Raw genomic sequence first — 12,028 nt, forward strand, 5'->3', positions numbered from 1 at the left:
TCCAGAGTGGTACAGAGTCCAGCCCCTCTCAAGGAGATTGGTTCCAGAGTCCAAGCTGTGCGTCGAGGTGAGCCCGACTATATCTAGCCGGAACTTCTCAACCTCGCGCACCAGCTCAGGCTCCTTCCCCTTCAGAGAGGTGACATTCCACGTCCCAAGAGCCAGCTTCTGTAGCCGAGGATCGGACCACCAAGGTCCCCGCCTTCGGCCACCACCCAACTCACACTGCACCCGACCTCCTTGGCCCCTCCCATAGGTGGTGAGCCCATGGGAAGGGGGACCCACGTTGCCTCTTCGGGCTGTGCCCGGCCGAGCCCCATGGGTACAGGAACGGCCACCAGGCGCTCGCCATCGAGCCCCACCTCCAGGCCTGGCTCCAGAGTGAGGCCCCGGTGACCCGCGTCCGGGCGAGGGAAAACGCCGTCCAAAATTGTTTTTCATCATAGGAGGTTTGTTTAACCGCTCTTTGTCTCATCCCTCACCTAGGACCAGTTTGCCTTGGGTGGCCCTACCAGGGGCATAAAGCCCCGGACAACAGAGCTCTTAGGATCATCGGGACACGCAAACCCCTCCACCACGGTAAGGTGGCAGTTCGAGGAGGGGATTAGCTATGTTAGTTCACAAAAATGTTTCTAGATTTGTATTTTGTCTATGATCAGACTATTTAGTAGTATTGTTGGTAGAGACACAAATAACACAAGTTAGAAAAGTTCAAAGTTTAATAACTTATTTTACCAATGACATATACAACAATGACCAGAGATTGAGTCCTCAAACAAACAGCCCTGCTTGAATCCATATCTTCACATCCACAAGGCTGCCCTGATTTACATCCGGCTGTGGTCCATATTAGGTTACTACAAAGACAAGCAGCTATCTTGCTGAAAGTAGGTGTCAGTCCTGCCTAATATTCTGATTAATGGAAGCCACTGGTCCTTTTCAAAGGGTTGTACCCAAGTGTCTTTATGATGTTAAAGTCTTCTGCCCCCTGTTGGGATCTTTGGTTTGTATCTGGGTTTCCCAATTCACAAACTGCACACTCAGGAACTCTTTGCACAAGGCACTCCATTTCTGTTGTGCCCAATTCTTATTTTGTTTGGCTATTTTTCTATATTACTTAGGCCTAATTAAGCCATAATATTAACTATGTGTCCTGTTTTGCCACCAACAGCTTGTAGTTGAAACTATGTCTCTATCTACACTAATGGATTTAGACATTTTATCCCAAGTGTCCTTATTCTCAAAACACTTGTTATATGCTATCCCATAAGTTCACTATTATTCCTCTCAATTAACTCTTTGAGAGCTAATTATTTTTTTGTGTTTTGGCCCAAGGCTGAATATTTTTCCAAAAAACTCAGTTTTCTGAGAAGCACACAAAGCAGTGGTTACACACATAAATCAACGTCAAATATTTATTTATGTCAAATGTCACTGTGTTTTGTGTTTCATGACTTTCTACACTGTGTGAATTCACATACCTACTGCATTACATAGCACAGTCCTGCAAGGTCTGATAACATTAGAAGCAGTCAATGGCGGGCATTGCCACGTTACACTGCTTGCAGAATGTGTTCCACTGGTGCCGCTGTTTCAGCCCTCCATTGCTGCATTCTGTGACTGCTTTTACCACACAAAGGTCAGCTGCCCATGGCCGGCAGCAACAGACGGCTGAAACAGCAGCACCAGAGTAACACATTCTGCAAGCAAAGAGAGTTGAAGTGTAACTTGGTGGGGCTCACGTTGATGTTTACAGCTGATTACTGCCCGCTGTCCCTGGATGCTGACTGATGTCCGTCCCAACCCTAGGTGTTGACTTATGCAGAAGTTAAGAAATTTCCCTTAATGTTAAGCTCGATACTATTCATTCTATCATTAAAATCAATAACCAATAATGCTTAAATTGTGCTGCCATTCAATGGTAATATTGTAAGTGCTAATGTGACGATAATCAGTAATGTAATACTCATGTATCAGAGTCTGATTGACTACAGGAGGTGGGTAATGGGCATGGACATGGTCCAAATTACATACAACATTCATCCTTAAAGGTAACTCTAAAAAGATTTACTCTGCTAGTCACATTTTCTAAACTCTTTAATTAAATTGTCCCAATTGTTGTACAATTTTAATACTAAACAATTTAAATTCAGAATAATCATTCACTATTCCCATTCATAAAAGAATAGCTAAACATATTCAACTGGTACACATTGCCCATGAAAAGAGTTGATTTCTGGCTTGTTTTATTTGCAGATCATTAACCTTTTCTTCCTATGTCTTCCATCACTCCATGGGTTCAAATCCTATTGAAAGACTTTGCTGCAGAAAACATCCTCTTTAATAAAATCCCAGTGTGCGTCAAGGTGTCCGTGTGTGTGTGTCTTCTGGTGAAGTGTGCATGTGCGATATTACTGTCAGAGAAACTTACAGGCGTTTTACGGAAATACAAACCAGTATTACTGCGAGAGGGGTACACAATACAGTGACGCATATTACAGCCACAAGCAAGTATTACGGTCAGAGAAAATTAAAGGCATATTACCAACGCGCACGCCTGTATTACCGCCAGAGAAAATTAAAGGCATATTACTGAGGTACAAGCCAGCAGATGTACAAGACAGTATTACTGTCACAGAAAATTAAAGACACACAACACACGGCGGCAGCCCATGAAGAACAGTCAGCTCAGCAAGTAAACATCAACAAAAGAAAGGCTGAAAGACAAAGAAAAATACGACCAACAAAAAGAGTGAGGTCAAAGTCCCTTGCCATTTAATATAGACTGTTCCTACTACTGTAATGTTTATGCACTACCGTTCTAGCACCCGTTATTGCAACGGGCTTAATGACTAGTTCCTTTAATATTGGGATTTAATATGATATCAATATCTAAAACTCTTGATCCAATGCACATGGATGCCTTCTATGATTTGGAACCCATGATTGCATTAGGGACCCGTGACCCCTTCAACTAGTTATATCACATTTAGCGGTTGTTGTGGACTCCACTCAGTTACAACGCGTATCCATTATAGCAAATAAACCATTCACAATATAAATTAAAGTCAATCTTAATATATACACTGGGAAAGGGCGTTCAGTTGGTCTCACAATATTCAAACTATTTGCACATAACCTTTGCTGCTATGAAAATAAAAATAATTTACTATAACACAGAAATCAATGCTTCCCCTCTTTCGACACTTGTGTCAGTTTTGTTGTGTATGTATTTCAGAGGGAATGTGGACTAAGAGAGTTTCAGTCAGAGAAAACTCCAAAATCAGTACGATTAATATAACATCTGATTAAGAGCCAAATGTCACTCCTCATCTTACAGATAACACAAATATGTCCGGGGATGAGCGACAACAGCAACAAAAAGAGAAGGCAGAATGGTGTGGAGGTTATTAGTTAAAGTGACAGGTTCTATGGAGATCCCTGAAGAAATGAAGAAAATTCCAGTTGATTATTCTAAAGTCCAAATTTGTTGGTCTCTGTGTTCACTGTCCCCTTTAATGGCTGCCGATATAACACGGGTGTCCTCCGGAGAGCATCTCTCAGTCAGCATAGCAAGCAGGAGTCAAGACAGAAATCCACCGTCTGGACTGCTAAATTCTGAGTTACAGTACTTTTAATAATAATAATAATAATTCATTACATTTCTATAGCGCTTTTCTCAGTACTCAAAGCGCTATCCACACAGGGAGGAACCGGGAAGCAAACCCACAATCTTCTACAGTCTCCTTTTAGAAATGAGATCAACAGAAACTAAAAACACTTACGCTCCACGTTCCCTTTCACTGTTTTTCTAATAAAGTAACAAAATATCCGTTCCAGGATGTGCAGTCTTATCATTTACAGAGGAAATTTATATTTCATTCTGTCTAAAGCTAATGGGGTAATTCATATTTTATCATTTCCAACATAAATTCTCTTAATTATTCCAAAGTTCATTTAGATCAGCAGAATTCATCTTGAAATACATGTATTAACATCTTATCTCAAACCTAAAAGTTTCTTTACACATATCCCAGCTATATTTCCTTAAGATATTATTGTGCAAATTAAATGAACACACATGTCACAAACGTGCGAGTAGGGGGACGTTGTATGGACCAAGCAAAGGTAATTCCACGCCAGGCCAGGGGGCACTAAGCCTTCACCTCTCTGAGTCAGTGCTGACGATGCCAGTTCCGGCGCCCAGAAGAAGGTCACATCAGGCTCACAGGCTGACGTCAGAAGGACATCACTTGTGATTTGATCCCTTAAAGCCGCCATCTTTTGCAACCCTCGTCAGTTCTGTCTTGGACTCAGTATTGTCAACAGCTCTGTACTGTTTAAAAACTATCTGCAGCCAGGAATATTATACGGGTGGCTGCCCCAAACCTTTCTACGTGTGTCCAGTCTGTTCCTTTTTACAGCATACTGTACATTTCTACTTTTGGCTTTACAATTTTAACATCAAATTATAAGAAATAATCTGCTCTGTCCTACATTTTAGAACGCTTGCCCCGTGACCCTGTGTTCGGATTCAGCGGGTTGGAAAATGGATGGATGGATGTCACCTTACACCCCACGTTGTAACCTTAGATCTTTGAATGAGGGTCTGCTTAGAATTCAAACCACTTCAAAACAGTGCTGAGGCGGGCGGGCGGCCTTCTGCTGTTGTGCACCTCAAATCTGGCATACGAGTTTACCGATAGAAATTCACCAGGCTGATACGGTGGAGCACTTCAATAAACTGCTAAAACCCCGTTATTTTAATATGTTTTAGTTGTATTTGTATTGAGAGACGTTGTGGGCATAGAATTATCAGATTCTTCTGGGATCTCTACTAACCTCGTCTATTCTCCGATGTCTTTTCTGGTTCTTCTGCTGTGACAATCTGCGCCACCACCACCTGATCAAGGCACCATGCAGCCCCCTGACCACAAGACCAACATCATCAATTCCTATCACGTGAAGCCTGAAAACAAAGAGGAATAAACTGAGAACACTGATGTTGGGCGGAATACCCAGTGGGGGATGGGCAGTCTTTTGGACCCCTTCGGACCCCTGCTGATTTTTTTTCTCCAGGTGTTTTTCTTTTTCTTTTTTTGGTTCTCCTGGCCATCTTTTTTGTTACTTATTCTTTAATATTATGGCCTAGTCTTATTTGGTTTTTATTTCTTCTTGTGGAGCACGTTGAGTTACGTCGTTTGTATGACGACATCGCAATATAGAAATAAATGTTGTTGGGACATGAAACCTTCTATCAGCTATGTAGTCATGCAAACCTTAACATTCGATTTTATGTCACGTATAAAATGCATAAGCTGCTCGTAACACAAGGAGTAGATGAGAAAAGAAATCGAAACGTCACATTGCATCAAATGCCTTATATTTGAAGATCTATTTGTATTTAAAATGCCTTCAGTGTAGTTTGTACAAAGAGGTTCTACTTCTTTATTAGTTAATCATTACAGCATTTTAAACTCATAAGAAAACATTATAATGTATAAAATGTTGATGATGACACGAATTTCTTTTCCCCATAACTGTTAACACTAGTCGTTCATGTACTGTCTGCTGTCTCGTTGATATCTTCTGAAATTCTCCTGGCATTTTTCCAGAGTGTTGATTCAGTTAATAAAGCACAGGCTGCCTTTGTTCTTAATTTAAATGTTCCTCTTGTATTGTTCCTGCACGGCGGCCCTTATTGTTAAAGTTCATGTCAGTACGGGACACTCACTACCTGGACTGCAGGCCACTGCTTACCACCAGCTTCTGTGCCATCTTAGAGCAGACATCTCCGTTAATTTAAAGTTACTAAAGGAATCTCCTCCTTTGAAGTGTGGCCAGTACTGAAAAGGAAAACTAACATCTGAGACTTTCTCATTGGACCTGACCATAAGCATTTCAGTTTGAATTCAAAACATAAATATTAATGAAGGGCGGCACAGTGGCGCAGTGGGTAGTGCTGCTGCCTCGCAGTAAGGAGACCCGACTGGGTTCGTTTCCCAGGTCCTCCCTGTGTGGAGTTTGCATGTTCTCCCCGTGTCTGCATGGGTTTCCTCTCACAGTCCAAAGACATGCAGGTGAGGTGGACTGGCGATCCTAAATTGTCCGTAGTGTATGCTTGGTATGTGTGTGCCCTGCGGTGGGCTGGCACCCTGCCCGGGGTTTGTTTCCTGCCTTGTGCCCTGTGCTGGCTGGCATTGGCTCCAGCAGACCCCCGTGACCCTGTAGTTAGCATATGGTGGGTTTGATAATGGATGGAATATTAATGAATGCACCCTTTTATCAATTGCGTACGTATCACGCATTGCGTTTAAACAAACGTATTGTCAGACCTTTGAAACTTCTTTGAATGCACTTCAGTCACTGACTCCCAGATCCCTTTCATATACTGAACAACACACTCAGAGTCACTGAAAGTTCACATTTAAACCCCCTCATGTTTTATTATTAGTATTATGTATTGTCACAGACGGCCGGGCTCCTTGTCTGCCCAGGAGAGGACCGGGGAAGCAAGTGTGGGCAGGACAGTACCTCCCGGGACGTTACATGGCAGCCCCCATGGGTTTCCTGCAGGGCTTCATGGGAGTTGGAGTTCTCCACAGCCCTGTTTGGATTCAGGGGTGCCACCAGGGGGTGCTGCAACAGTTGCTGAGCCCTCTTGGGTGGGTTTTCTGTCACCCCCAGAAGTGCTGCCAGAAGAAGGTCAAGGAGCACCTGGAGGACTTTGGGGGGCTTTATAAAAGGAGCCAGCAGTCAGCACTCCAGGAGTCAGAGGAGGAGTGGAGGAGAAAGAGAAGAGAGAAGGAGAGCATTGCGTCTGTGCTTTGGGAGTGTGTGGTGGACACGTGGGACGGAGAAGGCAGAAAAGAAGATAAAAAGCTTGGGCTTTAATAAGAGTGCCTCCTGCGCCAGTCTGTGTCGGGTTACACGCTGCTATGGCGCCATCTACTGGCACGGTATTTAGTGATTGATTTATTTTTAACATCCATTATTCAACTCTTTGAAGGGTTTCTTTTTTCATTTCGAGTTTCAACATAAAATTTTTATTTATGACAAATGTCACTCATTCTACGATCGTTCTCGATTCTACGATTCTACGTTCTACAATGCAGCACGTGAATTCCCATACGTACGTATCCCATAGCTGTTTGTCTCATCGCTCAGAAGCTGAATAAAGAGCCCGAAGCAGTCGAGTGTCCACCAGCGCCTGGAGTCCGGCTGCCAGCTGGCCTTCCACAGGTCTGCGTCTGTGCGGTCCTCCCAGGTGGACGTTGGCGTAGGTGCGTCAGCGACATGAGCGGGTTACTCTTAGCTAATTGGCTTGTTACTGTTCAGTATTTTGCTTTGCACATTCACTTTGCTCTCTCGTCGATGCCTTTTCAGACGTCGTTCACTCTTTGCTACTCACAGATTTCAGGTCAATTCAACAAAGATAACGTTCCTCCTAGCATAGAGAGTCCACCGGTAATGTAACGGCAAGTTTTCTCGATGTTTACAACTGATGATCGCCCTCTACCCCTGGATGCCAACATTAGTCGACGTCAGCATTGAACCCTTTGTGCCAACATAAGTTCACAGCCGCCCTTTAAGAGTTCAAGTATTTGCCTCTCCTGCGTGTGTTTACTTTCTCTCAGTTTGCTGCATTTTACGTCGTCGATTTACTTACACACTGTGCTTGGAATCGATCAAAGCACGGAAAGAAACAAACTCTGACAAAGAAACGCTCCCTCTTTACTCAACTGCCTCTGATGACTGAGCCCGTGTTCGCTGGTGTTAACTTCAAATGGCGAGAGCACAGCAGCAAGATCTACCAAACTCCACACAGCGCTGCTCTCCCAGTCAAGGATACTCTGTGGGTGGTTTGAGGCAGTGACAGTGGGAAAGAAATCTGTGGAGATCTGATTCTGTGACAACAACTAGGAAACGACCCGGCAAGGAATCACAGCAGGAACGCAATCCCAGGAAAAGTTACAGGACATCAAACTGAACACAGAAACCCGACTTGCTAATCACTGCGCCAACATACCACCCCTCCTCAGTCGTTCTTAACTCACCTAACACCTTATTACGTTCATACTATTTAAACAAATGTTAATATGTGCATGTGGAGCGTCCTTCACATTTGGAACCTATTTAATAAGTCAGCTGAGACACACACACACACGTCTTATCTGTGCTCAATTCATCCCCTTAAAGGTCTAAGTCCCCATTTTTTCGGTGAACCCTCAGCAGCCCATTTCCTGAGGTACTCACTAAAGGGGACACAAACTTACTCAGGGACATTAGCGCATGTGTCACCCGCTACATGACAATCAGCCACAAGATTTCTGACGTCATTTCCTCCTCCAACTTGAAACTCCTGTACTTGTCCACCTCATGCTGTACTGAAGCCCGCCATTGAGTCAGCGCTCTGATGTGGCGGGCTGGTTTGCGTGATCAATGATCCCCTGAGCGATGCCGATAGGGCCACTCATGGCGTCAAGGTCAGAGGTCAGGTCCTCCGCTCCCATCCCACCAAGGGTCCATCCAGAGTGTGCAACTTCCTGCCGTGTCTCGTTGTCTTGCACTTGGTGTGTTTGGTGAGTGTTCACCTCCCTCACTACTACTAATATCAACAACTCCTCTGCGCTGGCCCTTCCTGCCTAATGTCTTCCTCATCCTTGATCCTGCATCAAAGTCCTATGGTGACAGATGAAGAGAACTACCACTGGCTGATGGTGTATGGAACTCACACATATGGAGGCGTTGGTGTGAAGGCCGTTTAGAGGCTCAGATGTCTCGTTCGTGTCCTACTGGCGTGACTAGGCAGACTTTTTCAAGGACAGACAATTAAAGGCACTAAACAAAGTTTGTCCCATCTGTGCTCGGCCAGGAAACTGCACCTGGTGAGTCAACCCTCTACATGCGGTCGAAAAACTCCTCGCTTCTTGGAATGTCCACACAGTCATGAATTCCACCATTACTGACTGACCACCTCAGAGAACAGGCCCTGACGGTACAAGATGGACATCGGTGCCCTCAGTGAAACTCATCTTGCTGATGAAGGATCCATCACTGAAACCACAGCCAGATACACATTCTTCTGCAAAGGACAACCACAGTCACTGGTGCAGATCGATGAAATGGGATTTGCTGCCAAGAAAGAACTCCTCCTGAAAATCCCAGAGTCTCCAGTTGGCATCACCTCACACGTTATGACCCTGCATGTTCTACTAGCAAAAGGTTCCCATTTGAAAATCATCAGCGCCTAGGCTCCTATTCTGGAGTCATCAGAAGAAGAAAAGGACAACTTTCTTCTGCGTTTCCCTTGACAATGCAGTCTGGAATGTCCCTGCTTCAGACAAGGTCACCTTACTTGGAAACTTCAATGCTCAAGTTGGAAGGAACTCTGGCACGTGGAATGATGTGATCAGGAAACATGAACTCTGACAGACTCCATCTCTTAACCTTCTATGTGGAGCACCAAATGTCTACCAACAACACCATGTTTTAGCTCCCTGACAAACACAAGACACCATGGATGCATCCTCCAGTGGTAGTGCTGCTGCTTTGCAGTAAGGAGACTGTGGAAGATTGTGGGTTCGCTTCCTGGTTCTTCCCTGTGTGGATAGCGCTTTGAGTACTGAGAAAAGCGCTATATAAATGTAATGAATTATTATTATTATTATTATTATTATCCTCAGCCAAAGAGCTGGCACTTCTTGGACTAAATGATTGTCTGTCAGTGTGGCCTCCAGGATATGATGAGAGGAGCACAACGCTGGACAGACCATACACTCGTCCAGTCCATCCGCCGCAATCCCCCAAGCATCCCTCACAACCATTGACACCAGAAATGCATTGACGAGTCATCTTTGCACTCAGCTTGGACACATCCAAATCCCAACTATGCATGATGACATCATGGCTACCAATCCTGATGCTGATGAACTGTGGACCTCGCTGCTCACCGCCCTGAAGTCCTCCTCTAAGAAAGGCACAAAGACAATTCCACATACTCTGCAAAGCATTACTTTTGTAGATAAGAAATTCCGTGGAAAACTGAACGTCAAGCTTGGAAAACATTTTAACAAGACCTGACGACTGAGGCCAGTGCAGAGCCGAGTTACTGTCAGAACATCAGCGCCATCTGCTGGCAGTGCCCCGCTGGCCCGAACGCAGGCGCCAGTCTACAGCTGAGCTCTGGATGTCTGGGGGTCTACGGCTGGTGTGCTGGAGCTGAGCAGCTGAAACCGGGGGGTCCATGGCGCTTTTCTTTAACGAGATGCTCCTCACTTACAGTACAACCAAACAAAACGCCAGAACAATTACAGCTTTACTAATAACAGTAGGCTACACGAAATGAACCATGAAAATAAAAACGACATCAAACGATTGTCCCGCTGAGCGTTTCCATTTCTTCAGGCCACTCTGCTTGCTGTTTACTTGTCACTTTCTCGAAGGGTTCTGTCTGGCGACACCGCGCGGGCGCGTGCTCCGCTGACCGGCCGGGTGAATGGGACTTTAGCATTCGGTCGAAGGTGTCGTCGCGGCTCCAGAGGACGAACTCAAAGACCGAAGATTCGACGACGATCGAACGGGAAAGGGGGGCATCCCTCGAACCCCACACGCCGTCTTCTTATGTCTGCTTTGTCTGGACCTCCCGTTATAAGGGGGCTCGAGAGGTCCAAACTGGCGCGGAAGGGCGTGCGTTGAGTGGGCCGCCGCTCCGTGTCAAGTAACCGACGAGTCGGCGCTCTCCGCGAGTTTCAAGATTTCAGTCTCCCAGACTCCCACGGGATTGTCGCACGATGTCAATTGTGTCCACAACGGCGTCTCACAGCTGGTCTTCTGTCGGCCGAGCAGAAGCGTGCGGCTCGCTCTGGGGGGCGTCTTCATTTTCGGGGAGTAGTGCGGGCAGAAGGCGACAATGGAGGCAAATGTCTGCGCATGCAGATGAACGCACAGTCGTGTGTGTGGATGTTGCCAGACTCGCTCCATTTCCACATAACGTCTCTCTTTCTGTGGGATGTCCTGGTGGACCCTCGTCCCGTGTTTGTTGTGACCAAATAATTAGCCAGCCATGGATTACTCAGAACGTTAACTTCTTTATTTTACGACAGGAACTCACTGATCTCCAATCAAGAAGAACATTCTTTAAATTCAAGACTCCTCTGCTATTCTTTCCACAGGTAACACATTTGTTAAATTCTCCCCCTAGCGTTCTGGCAGAAACTACAACTGAACACAACATTTTCCTTTTTTCTGCCTGCTAATGAGATTAACACGACGAAAATTCCCAGAACGTCCATGTAATCAAGCAATGAAAGAATTAAAGTTAAGAGAACATGACCTTTATATTCCACAAATGCAAGTCTATTATTACACAGGTTCAGCACTATTGTTTTAAGTAAGTAACAAAGTCCTTCAACCAGTTTGGTGGGTGAGCACTGCGTTTGTGTCTGGGTGACTGAAGAAGCTCTGGTGGTTTGACTTCCTTCTGGACGGGTGTAGACACACAGTCTGGAAAAGCAACTGATGAGATGCATTCCAGGTTCTTCCATCACTCAATACGTATGTATGAGCACCCAGTTTCTCATTGATAGTGACAGGGTTGCTGAACTTCTGGTGTCCTTTTGGAACATGCAGAGGATTTCTGACCCTCACCTTGTCCCCTGTTTTGAAACTAGGCAAGCGAGCACCCCGTTTGGCCTCAGTGTAGACTTTCATCCTGTTCTGGTGTTGCTCAGCTGTGGTACGGACATCACTGGCAGATTGTAAACCCGATGAAGTAGCTGGTAGTACAGTCAATTTTGTGCACATCCGTCGACCATGAAGGAGTTAAAATGGAGAAATGCCAGTAGTTGTGTGTGGAGTAGCACAGTAGACATGCTAAAAGTCTGTAAGGGCAGCTTTCCAGGGACGGTGTTCTTGAATAGCGAGTTGAATCGTATGTTTCAGTATTCAGTGTTTCACGACTGAATCGCTCTACAGCTCCATTGGCAGCAGGGGCACACAGTGAGGAGCGCTGATGTTTAATCAGAAA

Source organism: Erpetoichthys calabaricus, chromosome 2, assembly GCF_900747795.2.
Source record: "Erpetoichthys calabaricus chromosome 2, fErpCal1.3, whole genome shotgun sequence".
Lineage (NCBI taxonomy): Eukaryota > Metazoa > Chordata > Cladistia > Polypteriformes > Polypteridae > Erpetoichthys > Erpetoichthys calabaricus.